This window comes from Rhipicephalus sanguineus, chromosome 4, assembly GCF_013339695.2.
Source record: "Rhipicephalus sanguineus isolate Rsan-2018 chromosome 4, BIME_Rsan_1.4, whole genome shotgun sequence".
Taxonomy (NCBI): domain Eukaryota; kingdom Metazoa; phylum Arthropoda; class Arachnida; order Ixodida; family Ixodidae; genus Rhipicephalus; species Rhipicephalus sanguineus.
The window spans coordinates 181,377,065-181,403,999 of record NC_051179.1 but is presented as its reverse complement, the minus strand read 5'-3'; the positions used below and the strand labels follow the sequence as shown (position 1 = coordinate 181,403,999).

General features: G+C 46.7%; 1 pseudogene; it reads left to right on the top strand.

Moving 5' to 3' along the window:
- Positions 1–20,100: 20,100 nt before the first annotated feature.
- LOC119390946 (glucose dehydrogenase [FAD, quinone]-like) overlaps positions 20,101–26,935 on the top strand; it is a 110,510-nt pseudogene continuing 103,675 nt past the window's right edge.

The window sequence follows — 26,935 nt, the reverse complement described above, 5'->3', positions numbered from 1 at the left end:
CTCAAGATTTGCAAAGTCCCCAAACAATTCATTTTCGCTGCCCTTTGAACAGCGGCACAAGCCCGCAACAAGACTTCCAAAAGACAACATCGAGCGTAGCATTCACGGCAGTAAGAATATTCACCACTTACCTCGTGTGCGAAAAGCCTGAACGTTGAAAATCACAGACGCCGCACGCCGACATTGACGCTGAACGCGTTCACGCAAACCTTCCTTTGTTTCATGCCGCCAATCGCGAATGCACGATTGCAGGACCGCAGAAAAGCAGGTACTTCGGAATGTGGCCTAATTTTGCGCACAATAACATTTTTGACACTTCAGAAATGCGAAAGACCAGATGAAGGGCGGCAAGTGTTTTTCAAATCATATCTTTTTTGTAACAAACATGCCCACCTGACCAAAAGTTGGGTGTGTGAGAAAAAAACAACAACAGAAAGTTACTGTTTTTTTTTGTGAACGTGTTTCTCTCACCGGCGTAAAACATATATTTTCTGTATGAGAGGAGAAAATTTCTGTAAAAAAATTGGGGGACGCTTAAGCTTCGCCTTTAAGAGTTGAATGCCATAGCGATATCCGGCCCCATCCTCATCGTGCTCCATTTCACTTGTCATTATGTTCACTCGCCCGGTCTCACACACACACACACACACACACACACACACACACACACACACACACACACACACACACACACACACACACACACACACACACACACACACACACACACACACACACACACACACACACACACACACACACACACACACACACACACACACACACACACACTCTCGACATACCTATAGTAAAGGTAATGGTTTCGCCCTCTTCAAAAGCTCTTTTCTGACAACAGTGTACCCACTACGTGTGTGTAAGAGAATGCGCACACTAATGTGCATGCTCTTTGTAATGGGTGGCATGCTTTAAACCAGCAGAAATTACGCGCGTGATACTTTTTCGAAGTTGCGATGCACCGACTACGTGTTCGTAAGGGAATACGCGCAGTAACGTGTGCGCCTTTCGTAAAGGGTGGCCGACGTTAAACCACCAACTCGTTATGCAGTTCACATGGTGTGACGGCCGATGGAAATATACGCTTGTACCCCGTTTTACTGCGATAATACATTTCTTACTGTGGTACCTGTACACAGGACGCGTATGTTTGTGAAGCACCAAAAGTTAATTTCAGTGCAGGTCCAAGCAATGGAGTGGTTCTGGGGTAGAACACCTGCTTGACACGCAGTCTGCCTGGGTTCGATTCTCACTCATATCTACGATTTTTTGTTATTTAATTTACTTGCATCATTCTCGATTTTTTGGTTACGGACAAGATGATGATTTTTCGCGCACGACCAGCAACGCCAATGCTGACGGCGACACCGGAATTTCTGCGGAACGAGCTCTTTAACGCTATCGCGTTAATACCTATTACTTTACACACATGTTTTACAGTCGTAGTCAAGAGTTGGTACTATATGTATAATAGTAGCTATTTATAGAATATTAAAGCCTGCTTAGCAGCACGGTGATCGTTTATTGAAACAATGCCAGCATCACTTCTTCATGTGCAAAAAAAGACATTAAGTGAGATCTAGCGTTAACATAAAGAAAAATGAGAGATGGTTTGTCTCCACCAAGCAACGTAGTATTAGTAAGCGCACCTGGGTGCTTGCCACCCGGAAACAGCACGTACAAGCGAAACAAGTTCTCTGTATTGTCGCGCGATGAGAAGTGACGACGTGTTCCTTCCCGGTGAGTAGAACATTTATTTGTGTGTGCAATATTTTTAATATCATGCGGGCTTCTCGAAGAGCGGGTGAACTTTGGTTTAGGCAAGCACTTGAACAAATTGGGCACGTACGTGGGATTTGCTTTATGTACATTTTCTAGCCCAACGTTGCTGTTACTGAGGATCAACTTAAGGGGAAGAAATGTTCCCGCTGACGTAAAATGTAGTGAAGTCCGAAGTAGAGCCACTTTGTCTGCATTGTATGCAAACGATGCTCTCGTTCAACGCGGCTCGCAAGGAAATTAGGAGCAGTTTGAAATAGCGTTTCTTCCACTACCGCACCGGTGTAGTTTGCTTTCCGACACTGCACGTGCAATATTCTGGGAACAGATGCTGTCGCAGTAGATTCGTTTCAAGGTGATGCACTTATACTAAGAAAATGTTTGCTCAATATAAGGCATGGCTCATTTCTGGAAATCAAACATGGTAATTGGAAGGAAAAGGTAATTTGCTCTAATTAGGTATTCGCTTCTCAAATTTTAATGCTATGCTTTCGTGATCCTCAGGCAAACATGGCTTTTAGATGCACAGTTCATTCAAGTGTAAGCGGTGAGTTATTAGCTTTAGTGTTCTTGTCAGTAAAATGGAAAGTGGCAGTAGAATATGCGTAATTTCAAATTTCCAGTGTGCGAGGAAACGAATTTTTTAGAAGGCTGCTGTCGCAACTCAGAATCTCTTGCCGCTTACAAATGCTACGCACGAATACTTGCCTTCTTCAACGGCCGGCTCGCGTGAAAGACTCTTTATGTTATACATAGAAGAAATCTCAGGCGGCTAACCGAGAAGGCTGGACGTTCGCATGCACAGCGCAACTGTTTCTGCTCTTTGATTAGCTCGCCAGGGGCCATATAAACACCGAGGAGCCAGCTTCTCTCAGTGAGTCATCGTTGTGTGAAGCCCCTTCAAGGAGCGCACCACACTTCGTTCACAATTCTGGGCAGTTCGTGTCAATAAGGTGATTCGCAGCAAGCATCATTTTGCCTTTGACGAAACATCTAGAGACTTGAGCACAGCGCTAAGCGAAATTATGGCGTAATAACCGTGACCGTGGATATCGTAAGATTATTTGCTTAGTTCAGGAGTGTTGCCAACCAAAACAGCGTTTTCTGGAGTTGTGAATAGCATGAAATCCCATTCAAGAGCTGCGGGAGGCGATGGTGCTTTTGTCTCGTGTAACCGAGTTTTTGATGTGAATCCGAAACTGGGCTAAATTTTCGAATTGGGCAGTCAGTTTTTGGGGCGGGCCAATCATATTTGGGCCTACGACAAGTCGGTTTTGAACATGAGTGAACTGAATTCTCTAATTGGGCAAAGCCAGTTCTACGGGCGGGTCACCCAAATAGGGGGGGGGGGGGGAGGCTCAAGCGACTTTTGACAGTGGAACTAAGAGGGCAAACAGTTGGGCTAGTTCGTACGAGGGCTAGTTGAGCTAGTTGACCTGGTCCGTCGTTTTATTGTGCGTTAATTCGTTATGTCTCATGTTTGACAATGGTTTTGCACTTGGGTCAACTCAATTCTCGAATTGGGCGAAGTCGATTTTGGGGTGGGTAAAGTACATCTGAGGAGTGGACCAAGGCAGTGTCGACAACGCCGTTGCAGAATTTTGTGCATGGACCCGAGCCCAACTACACTCACCAACGGTCAAATTCGGCCAAGGTTATTGTAAGGTCAAATTTTTGTGTGAGTTATGACATGTACTTCAGGTGTAGAATGTCCAATACTGTGCATTGCCATACATGTCCTGCCAGGTCATCGCCAAACTGTGCATTGCTTGCAGCCTTGCCATGCCTGTCAGTCACCCCGCAGAGTCCAGCTGAAGCCTCCTGTTCTTTCCTGACATTCGCAAAATCTCAAGTGGCAGGGTTTCGACACTATATTTAAGCCGTGGTGATGAGTGAAGCAGCGTGACGCCTGCAAGACTTGCTAATGTTGCCTCTTAGTGGCTAATTGGTAAAAATGAAGCGCAATAAACGGGGCAAAAAGTGAGACAGACAGGACGAGGCGCTCGTCCTGTCTGTCTCAACTTTTTCGTCCCGTTTACTGCGCTTCATTTTTACCAAGTATGCGTCACCAGCTAGCCCAATCTTCGACTCTCCAAAAGTAGTGGCTAATGCTCGCTAAGCAGGATAACGTGGTCCAACTGTGGTGGTGGCTAGCACTTGCTAACATTGTCTTGCTTTTCATTTGAACCTGGCTATCTTTGCTAACTGTCAATGGTAGCTAGTTCGGGTTAATGTTCCCTAGTGTTGATTACCACGCGCTAATGTTGTTTAACGGGTTGAACGGCTTGCTGGCTGGAACTGGTTAACCTTGGACGAGTGTCGGATAGTGTCGACTAGTTCTTACCAGCGTTGGCTACAGTCGTTTAGTCTTAGCTGTTGGCTTTTAAACTAATGTAATAAGTATTATATATCCAATAATCTGGCTCAGCCACATATTAGCGGCCGCTCAGATTGATAAATCACACAGGGAACCGCCAAAAACGCTGCTTATTCCCGTCAGCGCCCCCACTGTGCATTCCTCCTCCATAAAACGGATGTCTGCAGTCGAACACTAGTGCCGACGTCACGTCAAACTACAAGCTACCTTTCACTTAAATTACGGCACGAGGCAGTTGTGTGCATGACTCTGAATTGTCAGGCACGCGTGATGCGTGCCTGGTGAGACTGCGTCATGCGAGCTCAATTCATACAGAGACGTCGATCCGCCTCGGAACGCTTGGCTCAAGATCAAACAACGCGGCATAGGCAGATACTCGCTGACAGCTTCGCATAAAATCGATTCCCACGTTGCGTAGGATCTGTCGGTAGTTTTGTACTCCTGAGGCTTTGCGTATACCTGAATGTCCGTTCGCGAACATTTATGCCAGTAGTTTGGGTTTTTCACTACATTATGGAGAAAAAGTCCACATGCAGGAAAGGAGTCGCCGACGCCACATATCAGCGCCAACGTTTCCTTAAGTATGAGTAATTGTGCCCCGATACCTGCCCGAATTTACATGAGAGAATGGACAGAACCAGCAGTGGTGACAAATTCAGAGAGATTAGTTGAAAAACCCGCTTAAAATGGTTCCACTTAAGTATGACTGCAGTTGATTGATCTGGTTAATGTGTTTAAACAGCGGCGTTCATGCATCCACGGCGTGCAATAGGGTCGCTCTTGGGGAAGACATGGTAGCGGCGCTGACTCAATGAAAAATCCTTCTTGGCACATTTTGCGACGGAGTGAACCAAACGTTACAGTTGCGCTTCCATTACTGAAGAAGATTATTGCAGCAAAAACAAAGGGAGGACACATGAACACAGTCAGGAGGACTGTCTGCTGCAATGTTATCGCATGTTACGACTCGCATGTTATGACTGGCAATTACGCCATATCATTCCACAGGATTCCTTCGCCTCACACATTAAATGAATCAACTTAACACTACATTGATTCCGTGGCTCAACTACGGGAGAATTATGAGTGCCTATAAAAGACAACCTCCTCCTGGCCCACACTCCGCCACGGTGGTCTAGTGGTTATGGCACTCGACTGGCGACCCGAAGACAACCTCCTGATAAATTCATTTGCGAAAGGGCAGGCAGCACAACGCCTCTAATTTCAGCACGTATAATGGTTCGGTTATTGTACCACATCATGAATTTCGTTGCTCTCTGTAGTAGATGAACGGCTGAACACGCTCACTTCGTAGTGTACAGATGTCACCAACTTCGTATTTTATGTTGTTCACTTCGAGGTTGCAACACGGAGAACGGTGGTCGCTGCGTAACAGGTCACACGTGCCGCGGCGGGTGCATTTTCGACGGAGGCGAAAATGTTTGAGGCCCATGTACCTAGCTTTAGGTGCACGTTAAACAACACCAGGTGGTCGAAATTTCCGGAGCCCTCCACTATGGCGTGCCTCAGAATCATATCGTGGTTTTGCGACGTTAAACCCCAGATATTATTATTATTATTATTATTATTATTATTATTATTATTATTATTATTATTATTATTATTATTATTATTATTATTATTATTATTATTATTATCCTCCTGGGCCTCTCCCACAAATATTCTGCAATGGGACACCATGAGTATTTCCGAGCGAAATGAACGATAGGAAGCCATAAGAAGTAAACAAAGAAACGTGCGTGATTAAACCGAACGATAAGGAGAGGTAACAGTAAACGGTGCAAGACATGGCAGCCAACATTTCAAAAACGCTCTCAAAATGCTCAAGCCTTTCTGTTTAAATCAAGTCCCATCTAATAATGCGGTTACCACTAAGTTTTACCCCGGTACTTCTCTGATAACCGAGCGCAAATGAGAAATCATGGTGCCTATGACGCTTTCAACATTTTCTCGCCATCAGAGGGGGCCAAATGAAGCATAAATGACGTGGCTTCTTTTGTAGAGAATCTCAGTGAAGCGACAACAGCATCGCGCGTGCGTTTTCTTTGAAGAACACGTCAGCCATTCTTTTCATGACGCTGACACAGGAACCGCCGCTTTTATATTCTGAAGGGAATACCCACACCTCACAGACGTCCTTTCGCTCGCATGGTCTGCATCCAAATAATGAGCTACTTTAGTTTTCTCTTTTTTTTTTTTGCCTTTCTGGGATGATCGTTCTCCTCGTCACGTTTTATTGTGTTTTCGTATGCGGTTGGCGACAAGAACGTCATATTTGTGCAGTTGTTAACAAAGCCCCCTTGTTTAAGAACGGCGTGCATTTCTCAAGCTGCTATACTAGGACGTGGGGTTGTTTAAATGCCGAGAGTAGGCATTCAGAATTTATTTGAACGTTCGCTTGCATAGTTGAATTCCTTGCGTTTACTTGCTATTTAGGGGGGTGCCCGCCGGACGTGAGCTTACAGTCGCAATAAGACACATCCTATTTTGCGTTAAGCTTATTTCATGCAAATAGTGATAATTTACACACGGCACTATTTTATTTCTTTTTTGTGGACTACCTACGTCATAAGAAAGTGATAGATTCATTTGCGAAAGAGCAGGCAGCACAACGCCTCTAATTTCAGCACATATAATTGTTCGATTATTGTACCACGTTATGAATTTTGTTCCTCTCTGTATTAGATGAACTGCTGAACACACACACTTCGTAGTGTACAGATGTCACGGCCTTCGTATTTTAGGTTGTTCACTTCGAGGTTGCAACACGGAGAACGGTGGTCGCTGCGTAAAGGTCACACGTGAATGACCTCTCTAGCTCTTGATAAGCACAGCCACTATCGCCACCACAATGGAAGCAATGAATCTTTAAAGGACATATTTCCAGGTGTTAAATGCATTCGTACTTACTCCGTAAGTATAAGTGACAGGCCAACTGAGTTGCAAGGAAATAAGTACGGAGTTTACGGCGAGCACATTGGCTCCATGTGCGGAAATGCGAATAGGTTGCTGCTCAGCAACATCAAACAGAGCTTCCTACGCAGGTCTTCGGTAAAATAGTTTGCGTCTTGCCAAGAAGTGTCGAACCGCAACTTGGAAAAAAGATGCTTTGATAAAAATGGGCTGGATTAGCCGATTTTCATTAGGCATCGTCACCAACTAAACTATCTTATTCCTGCACCACGAAGCTAGAGTCACGAGTAAACTTACGCAACTTGACGTCAACACGTGTATTCGTAGTACTACGTGATGGGAATTTTCGAGATTGCAGTGAAATTCCGCTAGCCACAACAGGCCACACTTCGCGGCTTATGTCGCACGAGGGCGCGCGCGACTTATGCATGAAAGATAAATCTTGATGAACGTAAGCTTTATTTAGCATTATCGAATCTTCCAGTTGCTGTTCGCCCACAAAATTGTAATGCATTTATGGGCCCTTTTTCTTTGAAAAATATGCGAGTCCGAACAATATTTGAAAATAATTATGGACGCTGAAAGCGTCAGAACATAGGCAGTTGAGTTTAAAGGACAATGCTACGACGTCAATGGTAGCGACGTATAGCTTATTGTCAACATCACTTTGTAGTATACGTCATCAGATCTGTGTAAGGGCAAAAATGACTTGCCCAGTTCTACGCCTGATGTTATAGGAGTGTACGAGCACCGTTTTGATGTTAACAAACGTTTTTAATTTCACCTGTAGCCTTTAGTGGAAATCTACACATTAAAATTGATTACTCGACGGGCGGAGGTCACCTATGCTGTAAATAAACATCCACAACGAATCGATTGAAAAATACTCCTTAAAGTGCCCAGCAAGAGTGAAGTGGGCATTACTTCTGAAGTAGTGAACGCTCCTGTGCCCTGAAGGATTGACGGCTGGGCGGCTGGGCAACGTCGCATTTATCACCACGGGCAACGTGGTGATAGAGAAGCGAGGTGATAAGTGAGAGCCGTGCAAACAAGCTGGAGGCTTGCTGAGAGAGAAGAGTGGCGTTCGAGCTAAATGTTCATTGAGAGTGGCACAGAAATATATCAATCATGCACTCTTGAAAAAACAATATAGTGGTGTTTTCTAACTTTGCTGTATTAGATACTTGTCCCAACTTTCAGTACCTTTGTAGTAACTGCCGGTAGTAAATGCCAAGTTGTTAACCTCACTACCATGACGTTGTTCCTTATAGTTACTACCTGCAGGGAAGTATTTACAAAGCTTGTAACTTTACTACCATGACAGTTACTACCTTGCTAGTAAGGTTGCTAACACTAGTGAACTATAATATTCGAAAAATACGTTTACGCCTATTTAATTTAAAGCTGAAGCTGAAATAAGATTAGTGAAGCGGTGAGGTTGGTTGCTTTAATGGGTAGTAAAGTACCAAAGCGACTCAGGCATTGTCTTGTTACACTATTTAATAATCAATTATTGCTTCATGTGATGACGCTGGTAAATACACGCCACAATGACATCTTCAGACACCTGCTGTTGGTTTCATTGGGCTGTACATAATAAAACGAATAGGAGCCCTTCCCCTTTCTTTGTTCATTTAAGGCTAGGGTCTCGTGCTGGCAGAATTGATGCCTTCAGGTAGTTAGGGAGAGTGTGCGCTCTGTGTCGTCGGTTCCTCCCTCCTTATGTCCTTGTTCCCGTAGTGCGCCTTTTTTGCTTTAAGATATGAACCGTTACCAACTAGCCCAAATGGCTGTTTTGCTACAAAGTAAGGGAGGAGTTATTGGTGAACTGCCAGCTCGGAAAAAGACGTGCTACGAGACGCCTGCTGGTAAGAAAGATTGTGCCACACTCGGCGCCATGGCAACGGGCGGCGCTGGCCAGCATTCCCATGTGTAAAATCGAGAGTGTGACGGAAACCCGTCTGGCCGGGATGAAGCATTAAAGAAGGGATCCGAACACTGACTAAAATGATATGAAAAAACAAATTAACTTTTTGTATTTTCTCACCCCCTCCCCCCCCCCCCCACCTCGGGAGCCGAAACGTACATTTGTTTTTTTTAAAATGAGTGCGCTCGGTGTTGGGATCCCTTCTTTTAATATACTCCCATGTGTACCTGCACAGAAATATCCAATAAAGTGGACGGGAGGATGACCACTGCGGTAGCTCAGTTGGTAGAGTACCGGACGCGTTATCGGGAGGATGTAGGCTCGGTTCCTACCCGCGGCGAATTGTCTTTTCGCACACTTTAATTTCATTACATTTATATCATAATTACAACATTGCGGCTAAAGACTACAATTATTGGCGCTATACTTTCTTTGGCCTCATTGTCTGTTGGTTTGGTTAGGTTTTATATAGCAAATGAAAAATAGCCCTCTATCATTTCCCCTTCCATTGTTAATGCATACACACAAGCACGAAAGAACCAATAACGAGAACGCACACGAACCACAGAATATGAAAGCTTCTGCGCAACATATATGCCTTAACAACTTGAAGGCTATATATAGCCCTACATTGTGACAGCACACGTTGCACCGGTGAGCAGCCATGAACTTTGACATATAACAAATGTTTTGGAGCCAGATTCTCATTGTCGACTACTTGCGTGTATATGAGCGATGACGAAGCAGAAAACGGCTGTTCCGACATAACCAAGAAAATTACAGTTTCGCCATATTTTCCACACGGCCGTCATAACTGCAGCATAACATACTGCGGCCCCTAGATGTAACGTTTACAAGCCTGTCACGTGAGCAAGTAGTACGTTTGCAACTCTCACACGTTGAGTAGTGACGACAACGCTTACTACCTCTCATATATTTAGATAGGAGTAAAACGTTAGCGACACGTAGTAAAGCTGACATGGTGTTAGTAAATACTGCAGTTACAAGCTTTTGGCTACATTTTTTAAGAGTGTGGCTACGATAAAACTTGGGGAATTTGCGCACGCAAAATTCACTGCAGCAATTTGCTACAAGTCTAGAAACAAATCTAGGGGGCAATCGGGCTGTTAAAGTTTGGGGGCAGTGGAGGGGGGGGGGGAGGCTTGGATTTCCCGTAAGTGACTCCTTTGGGAAGCGGCGTTTACCAAGGTTGCAACTATGGCAAGCAGCATTGAGTCGAGGTCTTCCTTATATATAATTTTAGCCGGGTTCATCATTGTTATAGCTTACTTTTTAACTTGTGGAGGCTCTCGTCCTCTTTAGTCGCGCACTCAGTGGCGCACACCTTTCTTGAGCACCGGCTCAGACTGTTCGCCTATTCATGAACACATACACCGCAGGCATACAAATGGAACAAATTGTAAGATAGCTGCGACCAACATCCGGGTGCCAGCAACTGCAGAGTGGAGATAGAGAAAAAATAATCTTGCTTTGCGTGCCGACTGCCTGCTTAGCTCTTCAATAAAGACACTTTCACTGACTCTTTCAACTGCAAATCAAGTTCGTTGAAGAGATGTAGCAGATTATGTTTTGTTCTGTCGTGATTTAAAGGGGGCCTTTAACACTTTCCCATGTAACCATCAAATGGCTTCATTAAAGGGGTTTATTGCCTCAAGAATTGACCACCGCAAAAATTCTTAGAATCCGTCAACTGCGAGCAGAGTTACAGAGATTTGTCGCATGCCGTAATTGCTGTCTCTCTCCTCTCGTCCCGACGAACGCGCTGGAAGCTAAGCAGGAAGGGATGTCACGGGGGAAACAAGTTACGTCACGCGCGCGTCATGACTTTAAGCACTCTTTCTTTCTCTCTCTCTTTTTTTTTTCAAACGCGCGGCTTGCTTTCAGTGTGATCACGCGCGTGCGCCCGGGAAGCGTATTATGAATTGCTGGCACCGCAGCGCACGCGAGAGGGCAAAAAGAGAGAGCGAGGAGGCAGCCAGCGGCGCCCGCGGGAGTGCTTGCGCGCTATTGGTTGTTCTCTTGAGGTCACGTGATTGGGCACGCGCGCGTTTTCGAACGCACGCTCGCCCCCCCGCTACGCCACAGATACGCGCAGAGGGCGCGTGCGAGTGGGTTTCGATAGGGTGATAGTTTCGATGAGCAATGTAGTTCTTACTGTCAACGTGAAGTGCCTCCGCGTCCACCTGTGCACGGACGGCGACGCGCACGAGTGGATCGCCAGCTACAGTTAGACAATTATTACGGCATGGATCGCCGACAGGGAAACCCGAAATCGAAAAGCGCGTCCAAAATCTTTGCCATGCTTGCTTAATGGTTAGTGGAATCACGTAGGTTTGGCCATCTTGGTGTTCCATTGCTGTTTCTAGCGCATACAGAAGACAAAAACAAGTAACACCGACGAATACACAGGCGCTAACTTCCAACAGATTTATTTTCAAAGCGTCGCACTCATACATATAGGATTGTTGAAAGGCCCGAGCAACACTCTGGAGAAGGGACCCGAACTTGCAATGGAACCTAGATTGTCTGCTTCATAATTGTTAACATTAGTCAGAGATGTTTCAATGTGTGCTTAAGGCGGTAATGTTTAAAGGTGTTTTCGGCAGGCGTTGATGCGGTATCGCAGGCAAAGCTCACCAAGTCAAAAATTTTATTCGGGATAATAGCCTTGCAGTCCTTCCTGCAAAGAAGGCGGGTTTGTGGTTCTTCTGCATGAGAATTTAAAAGTGACGGCCAATGCAGCTATTGGATGTGCATTCTCAAGTAAAAATGATATGTTTCACTGAAGAAAGTAGAGAGCGAAGCAAAAGATTATGTCAAAAGATAAACGCAGCAAACTCGCTCGTGATATCGACAGGAAAAGAGCATTGCTTTTTAACTCTTATTTTAAGTGAATAATAAACCAGAATGGCCCTTGCGTGTCATCGCAAGGGCCATTGCGTATCAGCGCCTGTGTATTTGTCGGTGTTACTTGTTTTTGTCGTGTGTATGCGCTAGAAACAGCAATGGAACACCAAGATGGCGAAACCTACGTGATTCCACTAACCATCAAGCAAGCATGGCAAAGATTTTGGACGCGCTTTTGGATTTCGGGTTTCCCTGTCGGCGATCCATGCCGTATTAATTGTCTAACTGTAGCTGGCGATCCACTCGTGCGCGTCGTCGTCCGTGCACAGGTGGACGCGGAGGCACTTCACGTTGACAGTCGGAACCACATTGCTCATCGAAACTGTCACCCTATCGAAACCCACTCGCACGCGCCCTCATCGCGCGGATCTGTGGCGGGGGGCGAGCGTGCGTTTGAAAACGCGCGCGCGCGTGCCCAGTCACGTGACCTCAAGAGAACAACCAATAGCGCGCAAGCACTCCCACGGGCGCCGCTGGCTGCCTCCTCGCTCTCTCTTTTTTTCCCTCTCGCATGCGCTGCCGCACCAGCAATTCATAATACGCGCCCGGGAACGTGGCGGCCCACTGCGGCGGCCACAGTAACTATGCAGTCCAGGATGCTTAAATCAGCCAACGACCATGAATTTGGTTATATGGCGCGGCCATTTAGGTATATGGCATCATTTGTCGAGAAAAGAGGGAATGATTACTTGCTGACTTTGAGAATTATTGTAAATTCCAGGTCACGTGCTGCACTATAATGTTTGGCTCACGTGTTCTCAAGAGCCTTGAATACCGATCGGCAGCATTTTCTGAACATGCTGAAAAAAGTGTTGCAGGGGAGACCTGCAACACTAAAGAAGAACACTAAGAGAAAACACGAGTGACGCAAACTATCATCATCACTTGATGACGACACCATATTACGCCCTCACGTAGTCGCAGGTCGACAAAATTTGTGAATTCATCAGTCCGTCACACAAAGTGACGTCATACGATGACGACATCACATGATATTGCTACATGTAGGCTGCCGGAATTCATATGGTCGACGCGCGTGTGTGCCCGACGAAGAGGACGAAGGTCGCTAGCTGCTCGAGCTCGTCGGAGCCGGTCTGGTCAGCGCTGCAGCCGCTCTTGCAAATATATCTTGTGAATAGCGACTTGTAAAAGCGACTCGTCACTCACGTAACATATTTGGTGGAGGTGCGAGGTACCCGACGGAAAACTAGATCGTGCAGCTCCTGGAGGTAGTGCTGCATCATCTCCTTCTGAACCAAATCCTCCGTTGACGCTTCCTACGAACAAGAACCTCATCGATGTGCATGTGGACGGTATTTCTTTGACGGCTCTAGTCGATACTGGAGCTCACGTGTCCATAATCAGTGCTCGCCTTTGTCGCCGACTGAAAAAAGTCCTCACGCCTGCTACTACAAAAGCTGTACGCGTCGCCGATGGCGGAACTGTTCCTGTCACTGGAATGTGTACAGCTCGCATAAGCATCGCCGACCGTTACGTTCCTGTCCTATTCACGGTGCTCCATAATTGTCCTCATGACCTCATCCTAGGGATGGACTTCCTATCGACCCATTCTGCCCTGATAGACTGTTCCGCTGGTACTCTTTGCTTGGACCTTCCTCTTCAGCCAGATATTCACCCCGACCTTCCACACAGCCTCTGCACCACTGATTTCATCCCCCTACCGCCTAAAGCCCTAACATTCGCCGAATTCACAACGACTTCATCCGTGTTGGATGGGCACTACGTCGTCACGCCGATTACTGATGTACTTCTGGCACGTGACATCACTGTGCCTCACTGCGTCATTACTATAGCCGCTAACCGGGTACATCTCCCCGTCATAAATTTCGGCTTCACGAAGCAAGTCCTCCCTCAAGGCATCTTAATCGCCACGTTGCGGTCCTTAGCCGATGACCACGTCACCTCTTTTGCAGCAGACGTATGCTCCAATCTTCCTTGTCGCCCACCCGATGCCACAAGCCTCGACATGGCATTGCGCGCCATGATTGCCCCAGACCTCCCCCCAGCGCAATCAGCCGCCCTCATCCGCCTTTTGGCTTCTTACCGCGAGATCTTCGACCTTGACAATCGACCACTCGGCCAAACTTCTCTTGTGCAGCACCGTATCAACACAGGTGATGCTGTTCCCATTCACCGTCGACCGTATCGGGTGTCCGTATCGGAGCGCCAGATTATTCAAGAAGAAGTAAACAAGATGTTAGCTAAAGGCATTATTGAGCCCTCATCAAGCCCTTGGGCGTCACCCGTCGTCCTGGTTAAAAAGAAAGACAACACGTGGCGTTTCTGCATCGATTACCGGCATCTAAATCGAATTACGAAAAAGGACGTGTATCCTTTGCCCCGCATTGATGACGCTCTCGATTGTCTCCATGGCGCACGCTACTTTTCATCCATAGACCTTCGCTCCGGTTATTGGCAGATTGCCGTGGACGAGAAAGACCAAGAAAAGACCGCCTTCGTCACTCCCGATGGCCTGTACCAATTCAAGGTTATGCCCTTCGGGCTATGCAACGCCCCAGCCACGTTCGAGCGCATGATGGACTCTCTGCTACAAGGGTTCAAATGGTCAACATGCCTTTGTTACCTAGACGACGTCCTCGTATTTTCACCTACATTTGAGACCCACCTTGAGCGTCTGTCGGCTATTCTCGACGTCTTCCGCAATGCTGGCCTCCAGTTGAACTCGTCGAAGTGTCACTTCGGCCGCCAACAGATTACAGTGTTGGGCCACCTCGTTGATGCTTCTGGTGTGCGGCCGGACCCTGAGAAAATTCGTGCCGTCACCAGTTTCCCAGTACCCCAATCCGCCAAAGATGTTCGGAGTTTTGTGGGACTCTGTTCCTATTTCCGGCGGTTCGTGAAAGACTTTGCAGCGATCGCTCGACCACTTACTGATCTTCTGAAGAAAGACGTCCCATTTTCGTGGGGGTCCACTCAAGCTGCCGCCTTCTCTCGCCTCATCACAATTTTGACGACGCCACCTATATTGGCCCACTTTGACCCATCCGCCCCGACTGAGGTCCGAACTGATGCCAGTGGTCACGGGATCGGAGCCGTCCTCGCCCAACGTCAGCAGGGACACGACCGCGTTATCGCCTACGCTAGTCGCCTCCTTACACCTGCAGAGCGCAACTATTCGATCACCGAACGAGAATGCCTTGCTCTTGTGTGGGCGGTCTCCAAGTTCCGTCCATATTTATATGGCACTCACTTCTCCGTAGTCACCGACCACCACGCGCTCTGCTGGCTTTCATCATTAAGGGATCCCACAGGTCGACTTGGTCGCTGGGCTCTGCGACTGCAAGAGTACACTTTTGCAGTGACGTACAAGTCTGGACGCCTGCATCAGGACGCCGACTGCCTATCTCGCTATCCGGTTGGCGAGTCGCGCACCGTCCCTGACACGGACGCTTGCGTGTGCACCGTTTCCCAACTGACCCACATAGCCGACGAGCAACGCCGTGATGCATACTTACGGGCTATCATCGAGTGCCTCGAATCCTCACCTTCGGACCGATCTCATCGCTCGTTCGTACTCCAGAATGGTACACTATACCGCCACAACTTTCATCCAGACGGACCATTTCTGCTGCTTGTTGTACCCAAACACCTCCGCTCGGCTGTACTCCACGAACTTCACGACGTTCCAACTGCCGGTCACCTTGGTGTGTCCCGCACATACGACCGAATCCGCCGTCGCTTCTATTGGCCAGGTCTCGCACGCTCCGTCAGACGATACGTCGCGGCGTGTGAGAAATGTCAACGCCGCAAAACACCGTCGACGCTTCCGGCTGGGTGCCTTCAACCCCTCGACATTTCGTCTGAACCCTTCTTTCGCGTCGGCTTGGACCTACTCGGCCCTTTTCCCCTGTCTTCTGCTGGCAACAGGTGGATAGCTGTGGCCACAGACTACGCCACACGCTACGCCATCACACGAGCTCTTCCAACAAGTTGCGCCACAGATGTCGCCGATTTCCTTCTGCGCGACGTGATCTTGCAACACGGTGCTCCACGCCAGCTGCTCACGGACCGTGGCCGCACATTTCTATCGAGAGTCATAGCGGACATCCTGCGTTCATGTGAAACGCGGCACAAGCTCACTACGTCGTACCATCCGCAAACGAATGGCCTCACGGAGCGTCTGAATCGAACCCTAACCGACATGCTTTCAAAGTATGTCTCCTCAGACCACTCCGACTGGGACCTTGCTCTACCGTACGTGACATTTGCCTACAATTCCTCGCGCCATGACACGGCTGGTTACTCCCCATTTTTCCTGCTGTTCGGCCGCGAACCCACATTGCCCCTCGATACAGTCATTCCGTTGCCAGCAGCTCCGACCACTGAATACGCCCTGGACGCTATCAGCCGGGCCGCTCATGCACGCGAAGCCGCTCGTACTCGCCTTCTGACCTCCCAAGAGAACCAACGCCGTCGGTATGATCAACGACACCGCGACGTACACTTTTCACCCGGTTCTTTGGTTCTGCTGTGGTCTCCGACCCGGCACGTTGGCCTGTCCGACAAACTGCTCTCTCGGTACACAGGGCCATACCGAGTGCTTCGTGCGGTGACTCCCGTCACCTATGAAATCGCTCCTGCTGCCTCGTCGTCTTCATCCACCCCGCATGCCAGCGACATCGTACACGTCGCACGCCTGAAGCAGTACCACTCGCCCAATGACGTTGACGTCTAGATGCGCCGAGACGGCGCCTTTGCCGCCGGGGGTTATGCTACATGTAGGCTGCCGGAATTCATATGGTCGACGCGCGTGTGTGCCCGACGAAGAGGACGAAGGTCGCTAGCTGCTCGAGCTCGTCGGAGCCGGTCTGGTCAGCGCTGCAGCCGCTCTTGCAAATATATCTTGTGAATAGCGACTTGTAAAAGCGACTCGTCACTCACGTAACAATATCATCGCCTGGTCAAAGGTGGGCCGATCACGGAGGCTGTGCAAAAACTAGGTGCAGAAAGCTTTCGGAGGGTGGCGGGGCAGGATCAATACATCGAGTGAAAAGAAAAAGAAGATGGCCTTCACCTTCGAATCGACTTGGGTAATAAGTAAGGGACCCGTGAGTTTGTTACGATTAATGAACTCTCCCAAATTGCTACATTGCTCAAGTAAAATTTCTCTTTTATCATGGTTTCATAGTCTTTATCACCATCCTACTTTACATCCGGAATTCATGTCACGACCATATGAATTACCTTAGCTAATTTTAATCAGCCCACAGTTAAATATTTGTGTTTGCACCAAAACATGTTCTTCATAATCATTGCTAAAAGGTGGCGGAATCAGCACCTCATACGTCATGAGAATGGAGCGTCCTTCGCGCCGCTGAGATTGTATCGCTGAGAAGGCCCTGACGTAAATAAATAAATAAATAAATAAATAAATAAATAATAAATAAATAAATAAATAAATAAATAAATAAATAAATAAAAAGCAGATTCACGTCCGTCCTGATCGGGAAGAGAGAAGGTATTTAGCGAGCTCGGTGAAAATGTTTTCTGCAATGAAACAACAGTGAAAGAGGAAAAATATTGTTTTTGCAAGCGAATTCAGCTACCTTTACATGTAGGGCACTGGTTTTTGCCGAAAAAGCAATGTTGATTATAAGGCAGCAGTGACTGGCAAGCAGACGTCGTCGCCTTGTATTTCTTCTTCATTCCGGCGCTCGTATAAGTAACCACATCTTAGTACACTTCGCCGAACGAAAACACCTGCGAGTTTCGTCAAGATTCTGACAGCGTGACACGGCGCAGCTTTGCAGCGTGGGCGTTAAATAAAAGCTCGAAAACCAAATTCGCAAGATGTGTGAAAACATCTGAATAATGCTTGATCACTCGAGCGCAACGCAGCCAGACACACTGCGCTGAGATCAGCGCCGGAAAGGTTCAGTCGATTTCGCGCAAATGTTCTTGTGCGCCGCCATCAATGAGATGCAGCGTTGCTTAATTAACACTTTACGTCACATCACTGCATACATCAGATGGAGGGCATCGCAAGGAACGGCAGCGCGCGTGGGGCAAAGTGTATCACCCCTTCGCGGTCATGACCTTGATGAATATTCTTTAGCCTTGCCAGAGTGCTAATATGTGGCTGGCGCTTTCGCGCATTCCGCTTACGTGCAAGCAGCCAGGGCGGAGATATTTACCGTCAGCAGCCTATTTGAATGCGTTGAGTCTGCGCGCGTGCACAAGGTGCAGATGATATATTATTCTGAACCAAACAAAAATATAAGCCGTATTCAACCATGAACAAAAACTTCATTTAGTGAGGCGAACCGACAGTGATTTAGTGACGTCAGAATATATTCAATACCTCTCGTTTGAATTCTCTGTAGCAGTACACAAGAATTAAGCACTACCTTTTTTATACAAAAATTAGTAGAGGGATTCGCAACGCAAGAACAGGAAAATGTACTTCTCCACTTGGAATGTTACCCTGTTTGCTGAGAGGTTCTCTTGACGAGCATCATTTCAAGCATTGAATTATTGGCACCAGCGCGCACACTACAAGACGCGCGTAATGAAGACTTGATGTTCTATTGAATGACTGGGAACGTTAATACAAACATCGTTAGCGCAACCGTCGTCAAACAATGGCTGAAAATCAATTAAATGTCTTTTTACTGGCGCACATTCCTAATCCTGTTGAGGAGGAGGAGAAGGGCCAAAATTTTATTCACAACCTATGACAATGCTTTGCTCGATTGCGTAAGTCGGCGAGGAGCCTCTGTTTAGCGGCTGCCACTGCCCGCTCCGTGATCCAGCCCTGCGCATCAGGGCCGGAGCTGCGCAGCGTGGCGGCCTGCCACTGCTGCACATTTCAGTTCATTTCATTGTCTTGCGTTAAGGACCTCGTTTCGGGTATTACACAAGGAGGTGTTAGTAAGTATACACAACATAGTGGACGAGGGTCCTGACTGAGCTTGTAGAAAATATGTTTACAAAATCGTATATGCAGCTTCGAAATTTGAAAGCTTCAAATTCAATGGAAAGGCAGCGCTCGTGTCATCCGGTCTTCTCTTTTGCCCTTTTTTGCTGTTAACCGTGAGCATCAAAAACACAACGCGCTTATACGTTATACGCGAGTGACGGTGAAGCGACGACACTAACGCCGCAAGCATAACTAACTCTTAACGGCCATTTTTGATGCATTCACAGTTGTTATCGGCCTTTTCTGGTCGTAAATAACGGCCACTATTACATTGTTTGGAACACTGCCTAAATTGTCAGCGCGAGCATTGACTAGAATACATACGGCACCAGGAGTGCGAACAATACGGCCATAAAGATTGTAATCGTGAGAAAAAGAACTAAAGCGTAGGAAAGATACGTGTCCGCTCCTAAGAGCTGAGTGCGTTTTCTACAAAGTAAGGGAGAAGTGTCGGCACACAAAGGGCAAAGAGAAAGGATCGCAATTAGCGGCTTCTTACGAGCGGCCACGCGCGGCATGCCAGAGACGCGAGGAATCTCGACGTGGGGTCCTTTGCGACAGCCTCTGTCGTGGGAAAGGAGGTTGCTCGAAGGTGAAGGAAGGAAGCATCGACGTACCGAGAAAGAAAGAGTAAAATGATTTTACGGTCATTAAGAGGCAGGAGAAACGGAGAGAAATGGGAAAGTTTTAAAGAAAGGCGAATCCGCGAGAAAGGGAGAGCAGCCACGGAAAGGGGGACATACTGACGTTATATAGGCTGCCACGGTTGGCTGCCCCACGGTCCGCTACCAGCCCTGTGCGAGCTCAATCTTACCGTGCGTAAAACCTTGGCGGGGGCTCAGCGGAAGCATCCCGAAGCTCGTCGTCACTTATTTGGCGACGGAGAGAGGTGCACCATTCGAGCATTTTTTCTCTGAACTAGAAAATATTTACCGACGCGTATTCCGTTTTAATTCCGAGGACAAGAGCACCTCACAGACCTTCGAACTGGAGAACATATTGATCGAGGTGCACTTGTGGCGTCCTACGTGATCGTCGCTAACGGCCTCGAGGCCCAGAGGAAGTGAAGCCTCGGATTAAGTGATTCTCGTCGCCGTCGAGCGCGTAAGTGGTGATCCACAACGAGCTCACAGGCAGTTGGGGACTTGAGCGAACCCGTGTGTCGTCGGTGACTCGAACATGCTCTCCAAGGCCGACATCCTAGCCGTGACTCTGCTCTTCACGCACCTCAAGCCGGAGCAGCAGCCGGAGTACTTCGACATTCCGCCGCCGGGAATTTACAAGGAGTACGATTACATCATAGGCAAGTTGGCTCCTTCACACACCTAGCAGCTTTTTATAAGCTTTTCAGTCAGACTATTCACGACGCCGCACCTGCGAATTGCCAGATAAGCAGTCGTAATGTAATCATTGTCATACTAAAGATGTTTCTTTGCTTATCTCGGGGTCTAATTTTCTTTCCTTCCCTCTGAAGTCTTCTATCAGGCCACCGGCTATATTCTGTGCGTCCTTACGTGAATTGCTGAACCCTAAATTGAGATAGCTAGAATGTTAGCTATGCCCGCCTGAAGTCTTTTTGTGATGTTCAGATATTCATTATTTTGTTTTGGCTCCCTTGAACGATATTTAGCTTCTTGTGCAGATTTCTTTGTTATGGTGCAATAAAACTTCGGATACGAACTCATGTTACTGCTGCCCACTTTGTCGAAGCGCTTCGCGTTTCTAATTTACTGAGGCTAATACTTGCTAGCGAAGCATTAAAATATACATACCAGAAGATGTTCATGTAGTTTGTGTGGTCCTTCAGTGACGCACGAAGCCTTGCGTCCATGCACGTTGTACTTGCCACTAGGACGCTTTGCTACGAAGACGAAGCATGTGTAAGCTGACAGTCTTCTAGAAGTCAATTTTAAAGTATTGTCTGTCTCGTTTAAACAAAAAATAATTTGTTAAAACACCCCGTGTCTCTACACAGCAGATCTTGCCAATAAATACGCTGACTGTCATATTTTCTTCCAGGAACAACTCTATGCAAAATTTACAACTAAACATCGGCGAAAACGAAGCTTTTTCTCCCACGTTCTTTGCCAGTTCTACACACCATTTCACGCCATATCCATCTGAGACTATATATTGTCTGCAGTGCAGCCTCAGGAGAATGAGTTGATGTTAAATGTAACCTTTCACTAGAAATGTTTCTGCGAAAAATCTCCAATATTCACACATTTCCCACATATAAGGCCGCATAAAAAGCGCACGAACCTTTTCAAGTCGATACAACTTCCTTTAATGCGTAAAATTATGATCAGTAACAAGCGAACATTTTGTTCTATCCTAATTCAGGAAGATACATTTTGGGCAATGCGTTTTACGGGGCTTTCCGGAAAGATTCATGTATGGCTAGCGGTCATGCCATTTTTTTCTCACAAAACGCAATTTAATCTAAGACATCTCGCTTTACATAGATAGTCCTTAATTTATTCCAGCTTCCACGGTGGCTTGATGGCTGTGGTGTTCGACTGCTTACTCAAAAGCCTCGGGATCGAATCACGGCCGCTCCGACGGCATTTAGATGGAGGCAAAATCCTTGAGGCCCGTGAGCTTACATTTAGGCCCACGGTAAAGAGCCCCAGGTGGTCGAAATTTTCGAAGCCCTCCACTGCGACATTTCTCATAACCATATTATGGCTTCGCGACGTAATACCCCTAGAGTTGATATTATAAGAATTCACTTGAAAGGAATCTCTGGTGGTCGAGCTCCAAGGTTGAGGCAGTTGGCGAGAAGTCGGGATTATACAACAAGAAGGCAGGAGAAATGAGATTTTAATTCTGATTGAGCTGTCAGCTGTTTGCACCTGAGCGAACGACGGTCATCATTAAAGGCGGGAGCCGACGAGTAAAGGAGGAGAGCTGCAATAAACGGTGCTCTTCTACGTGCAGTAAAAATAAAAATAAAAATGAAGTCGTAGGCCTCCCTGTAGAAAAGTAGAGAACCTCCGGATCGACTTGATAGGGATACATGCCCCTAAGTAGGCGTCGTATTTTGGCCCCATCGCAACGACAGTGGCGCGGCTTCAGCAGTTGCACCAAACGCCTTGTTGCATAAAGAAAGAAAGCGTCGGGTAACGATAATTAACCTTGTTTGTCGTTTCAAGATTTACTGCTGCAACGAGGCGGAAACTACAAGCATCGTTAGCCGAAATTTCTTTTCTGTGCAAACAATTGACAAAGATTGGCACGGTTCTAAGAATTTCTTGTACCTGAAATTTTGCCATCCAGTCTGGAAGCGGTTTCTGTCGGCAGAAAAGAATGTCGCCCATGCGTGATGTGCGGCAAGGCGTGCAGAATCTATTTCCTTGGGGCGTTTCCGGCTCGTTGCCTCGGTGGTTTAACTTCGGGAGCTGACCCACAGGACTCGCAGGTCACTGGAGATATTCGTTTTCGATGGAACCAACGCCTGGCGTCATCGCTACGAAAAACGTGCACGTTGCTCCCTTTGAAAATTTTGTAGCAACTCGTGAACGGCACTCGTAACACAAAGGCGTGCTCTGCTTATTTTACTCACTTGCAAGGACCACCGTAACACACGTGTGTATGCATAGCAACGAATTCCCGTTATATAACAGCAGAATGTCATTTGAAACCATTTAACTAATCATCACTAAATCATTTCATACGATTGGTGATACAGCATGGTTATGTTTTGCGGCGTACTAGCGAACTGAATTGTATGCTGTTTCTCTGCCCATGTTTAAATTAGCGCTGTGTTTTTATGATGGATTAAAAATTAGGACCCCAGCAGGAATCGAACCCAAGCAATCTGCGTGCCAGTCATGTATACTACCACAAAGCCACGCCAGGTCTTGAAACTGCTTTGGAAAAACACCCTATGCAGGCGTAATGTCGGTGCAACGTCAATTGGGTGTGGTGCTGGCTACGTAATTATTTTATAACAAAGCAATAAACGCTACATATGTGCTCCTGCGATACAGGCGTCATGTCACGTTAACGTTTGTCGTTCCGCTGTTGGCTCCGCTTTTATATCAGTCTAATAAACGTTAGATATGTATTCCCATGATTCAGCAAGCTAAACTGAACTTCAAGCCCGGATGAATACGCTAATATTCGTGACATTCACATCATGGCACCGTAAAGTGCGCTTCATTTCGATGATACTGACGTATGTTCTCTACGTGAATGTTGACGTTACGTCAGACAATAAGTCACCCTTTAAACGCCAGTGTTGTCGACGTGCCTGGTAAGCGCACGATGTGCACGCAACTCAGTCTACCTGATAACGCAAGGCTCATAGCCAAAAAATGCAGCATAGAAACTACTCGCTGACTGCTTCGCATGATACCGATTCCCACAAGGCGTGTGATCTGCCAAATTTTTGCATGAGTCAATATTGGGCAATGATTGCGAGTACGTGTTCCTCGGGCATCAGCGCTTCAAATTCGCTTGGTCTGGCCACATGAACATGGAATTTCACAGAAAGTGGAGTGAGGTTAGTCTGCACGACTTAACAGGTGCACGCTTTCAATTACTTGGTGCGGTTTACGACATCTCACTAATCCGAGTATGAAAACACCAGGTATAAACATTAGCATTATATCATTACCAATGTGTGCAGAGTATGATCACTGCACATTTAATGTTGAAACTTGATATGCGACTTGCGGTAAGAAAGCGGTAGTAATGCACAAAAGCAATGCACATGATATATAGTCAGGAAGGCAGCATGGTTTGCGGATAGAATTAAACCAAGTTCATTCGAGGGTTTCTGGCGGCATCTTCTCGTCCTTGTCGAATATGGCGTTTTTAAAGGCCTTGGTGGATGCTATTTTTACTTGTGGTCGTGATTGCGCTGCGTCGGCAACTAAGTGTTCGCAGCACTTATTACGCCTCTGTTTCGTAAAGGGATGCCAAAAACGCGGCAGTTTTTTTCTTCTGACATCTCCTCTCAGAGATTTAACTTGATTGTCGAGAGACTTGTTGCCATTTCTGCCAACCGCATCTTGCTAATTATGAGCAAACGTTTTCTACAAGGACCATTAACAAATGTCACCTCCTCGTGCGTTGCATTATACCAAACCTTCACTCGTCCTGCTTGACAAAAAAAGCAAGCAAAAACAAACAACAAACAAACTTGCTGGTTTTTCAATTTCTAAAGACTAGGTATGACAAGAATATTAACGCCCTGCAACTTTCTACAAAAACGACCACCCTTAAGTTCAGAATAAACAGATATTTAACAAGATTTTCTCAACTATATTTCTTTCAAGGTAAGTTTAGCAGTGGTAAGGTATTTCCGCCTCGACTTTGAGTTCATCCGCGAGTTTGACAGGGTCCTTCCTCGCACCGTCTTTTTAAAAATAAACAGTTTGGTACGAAGACACCTCGAATGCAGTACTATGAAACTTAATCTTTTCGAAGGAACACAGGTGACGGGGACACACAGCGCTTCCCTGTCTCCGTCTTCCACTGCGCTGTGTTCCTTCCATTGTTTCACCAACACGCCCTAGCGTCTACACTGAAAACGTTTTTCAAATGTTTTTCAAGTATGATTTGTTTTTCGAGTGTCCAAAATGTTTTTCAAGTATGATTTGTTTATTCCTCATTTTAGCTGGTTTGCGCCGTGCCATTCAGTTATGTAATTTTTCTATAATTATAGATTATTCAATAATTTCCATACTAGAGTCAAACCTCGTTTAACCAAGCCATACTTGTAGCGAAAATATTCGTTATATCGCTAATTTTCTGAAGTCAACGTTTCCTTATTGGAGTTGTAAAAAAACATCATAGGTTTCCAGGTCATTTATGGTGACAGTATTGCATTAGAAGCTGCCTAGTAGGTTTCCTGGGTAGTAGGAAAGAGTCGCATCAAATAAAAGGAAGCTGACATAAGCTATTCCAGTTCTGGACATCCTTTGGGACAGCATGCTTTCACATGTTTGCTACTTTTACGCCCAAGGAACGAAAGAAGGGGAATTGTTTCCCTGTCCGGTTCATTTACTCCGAAGCAATGTGATGAAACCCTGTCGTGTCAAGGGCTCCAAGACCAGAATTTGGCTCCTATGTCTGGGTAGTCTAGCACGCCATGGCCTCAAGAGGCGACGCAGCAGTGTTTCTGGCGCGTGCGTTTTGAATGCAGAAAACACTCTTGACGGTGGTTCTCGTGCTCGAGCGTGTCTGGCGAAAGTCTCAGAAGCCCCGAGCTTGGATTAACCGAAAACGTGGTAGACCGTGTGAAAAATTACTTCTTTATATAGCGAAGCCTCCTTAGGTCAGCTGCGCTGGCCTAAGAAGTATTGCACTAATTTATGCGGTTTGACTTGCCAAAACCATGGTAAGGTAATGATGCACGTCACACTGGGGGGAGCACGGATTAATTTCTACCACCCGGGGTTACTTAACACGCACATGGAGTATTAAGAAGTATTGCACTAATTTATGAGGTTTGACTTGCCAAAACCATGGTAAGGTAATGATGCACGTCACACTGGGGGGAGCACGGATTAATTTCTACCACCCGGGGTTACTTAACACGCACATGGAGTATTAAGAAGTATTGCACTAATTTATGCGGTTTGACTTGCCAAAACCATGGTAAGGTAATGATGCACGTCACACTTGGGGGAGCACGGGTTACTTAACACGCACATGGAGTATAAGTAATACACGGGCGTTTAACTTGCCTTTCGCCCCCTCCGAAATGACAGGGAGTCCAAGGCGTACTTCCGAGCTTAGCAGCGCAATATCATAGCCAGTAAGGGCAATCATGACCGTTGAGAAATCGTGGTAAATAAGAGAGAAAAATGCTTATAAAAACGGTGGAGCCATGCGGAGAGAGCACACCCCGAGGCTTTTCACAATGTATTCCAAAACATCCTATGCCCTAGCTGCGTAATAAAGGCAGTGAAACACTTCTGGGCGCTCTCTATCATTTCAATGCGAATTCGGGGAAGGGACATCGCTACTTAGCGACATTCAGCGGCCGTCCCGCGTGGCGGCTGCTTTTCCCGCGAAAACAATTGTTTTCTGTAATTACGCAGGGAGCATCCGCCATGCCACGACGGCCATTCCGGCAGTCTTTCGAGGCTGCCACCAGAGCGGTGGCGTTTTAATGACGTTTGCACGTGCCAACACAGAACGGATATCTTCCTCGGCAAATGGGCCAGGATAACTTGTTGGGGAAGGTAGACTGGAAGCTTGCAGGCGCTAAAAGTACGAAGTTAAAAAAAAAATAAACAACATACGAGTCTATTTAACGCGCTCACCACATTATCTCATCTCACACAACAGAGAGGAAACAATATACTTTGTGTGCAGTCTACAGAAACGGTGACAGTGACGGCTGGCCGGGTTCCCTTCGCGTATTTCACCATTTTGTTCTTGGTCATAGCTCGTTGCTTGAGTATGCTGGTATTAGAAGTAGGCAGTAAAAACCTTGATCCAGAAGGACATGCTGGTTCGTGCTTGCTTAAAAGGCAATACGACTGGGACGGAAGGAAACAAAGAACAACCAATTTCTTGCACAAGAGGAACCATACATTTGATCTGGGTGATAGGACAAGAACGTGGCAGTTAAAGGAAAAAAAAGGAATGTAATGAGAAAGGAAACAAGCAAAATATCAAAATACTTGCGCTAGGATCGAAAGAAAGACACTAAGGCTTGTGTGAGGCGCCAGCAGTTCCTTCCCCTTTTTAGGATATTCAGGACGTGTCATCGTTATTGTCATGGGTCGCTCGACCATTTTATCTTTTAGGTGGTTCTTCATTATGGAAGACACATGCCGTTTTCCTATTGCCGCCTTGGCGGCTCTGTGATGTCGATGCTCGGCCGCTGACCCGAAAGACGCAGGTTCGATCCAGGCGGCAGCGGCCGCATTTCGATGGAGACGAAATGCTAGAGGCCTACGTACCGGATGATGCAAGGGCACATTAAAGGACCCCAAACGGCCATAATTATCTGGAGTTCTCCACTATAGGGTGCGCCTCATAATGAAATCGC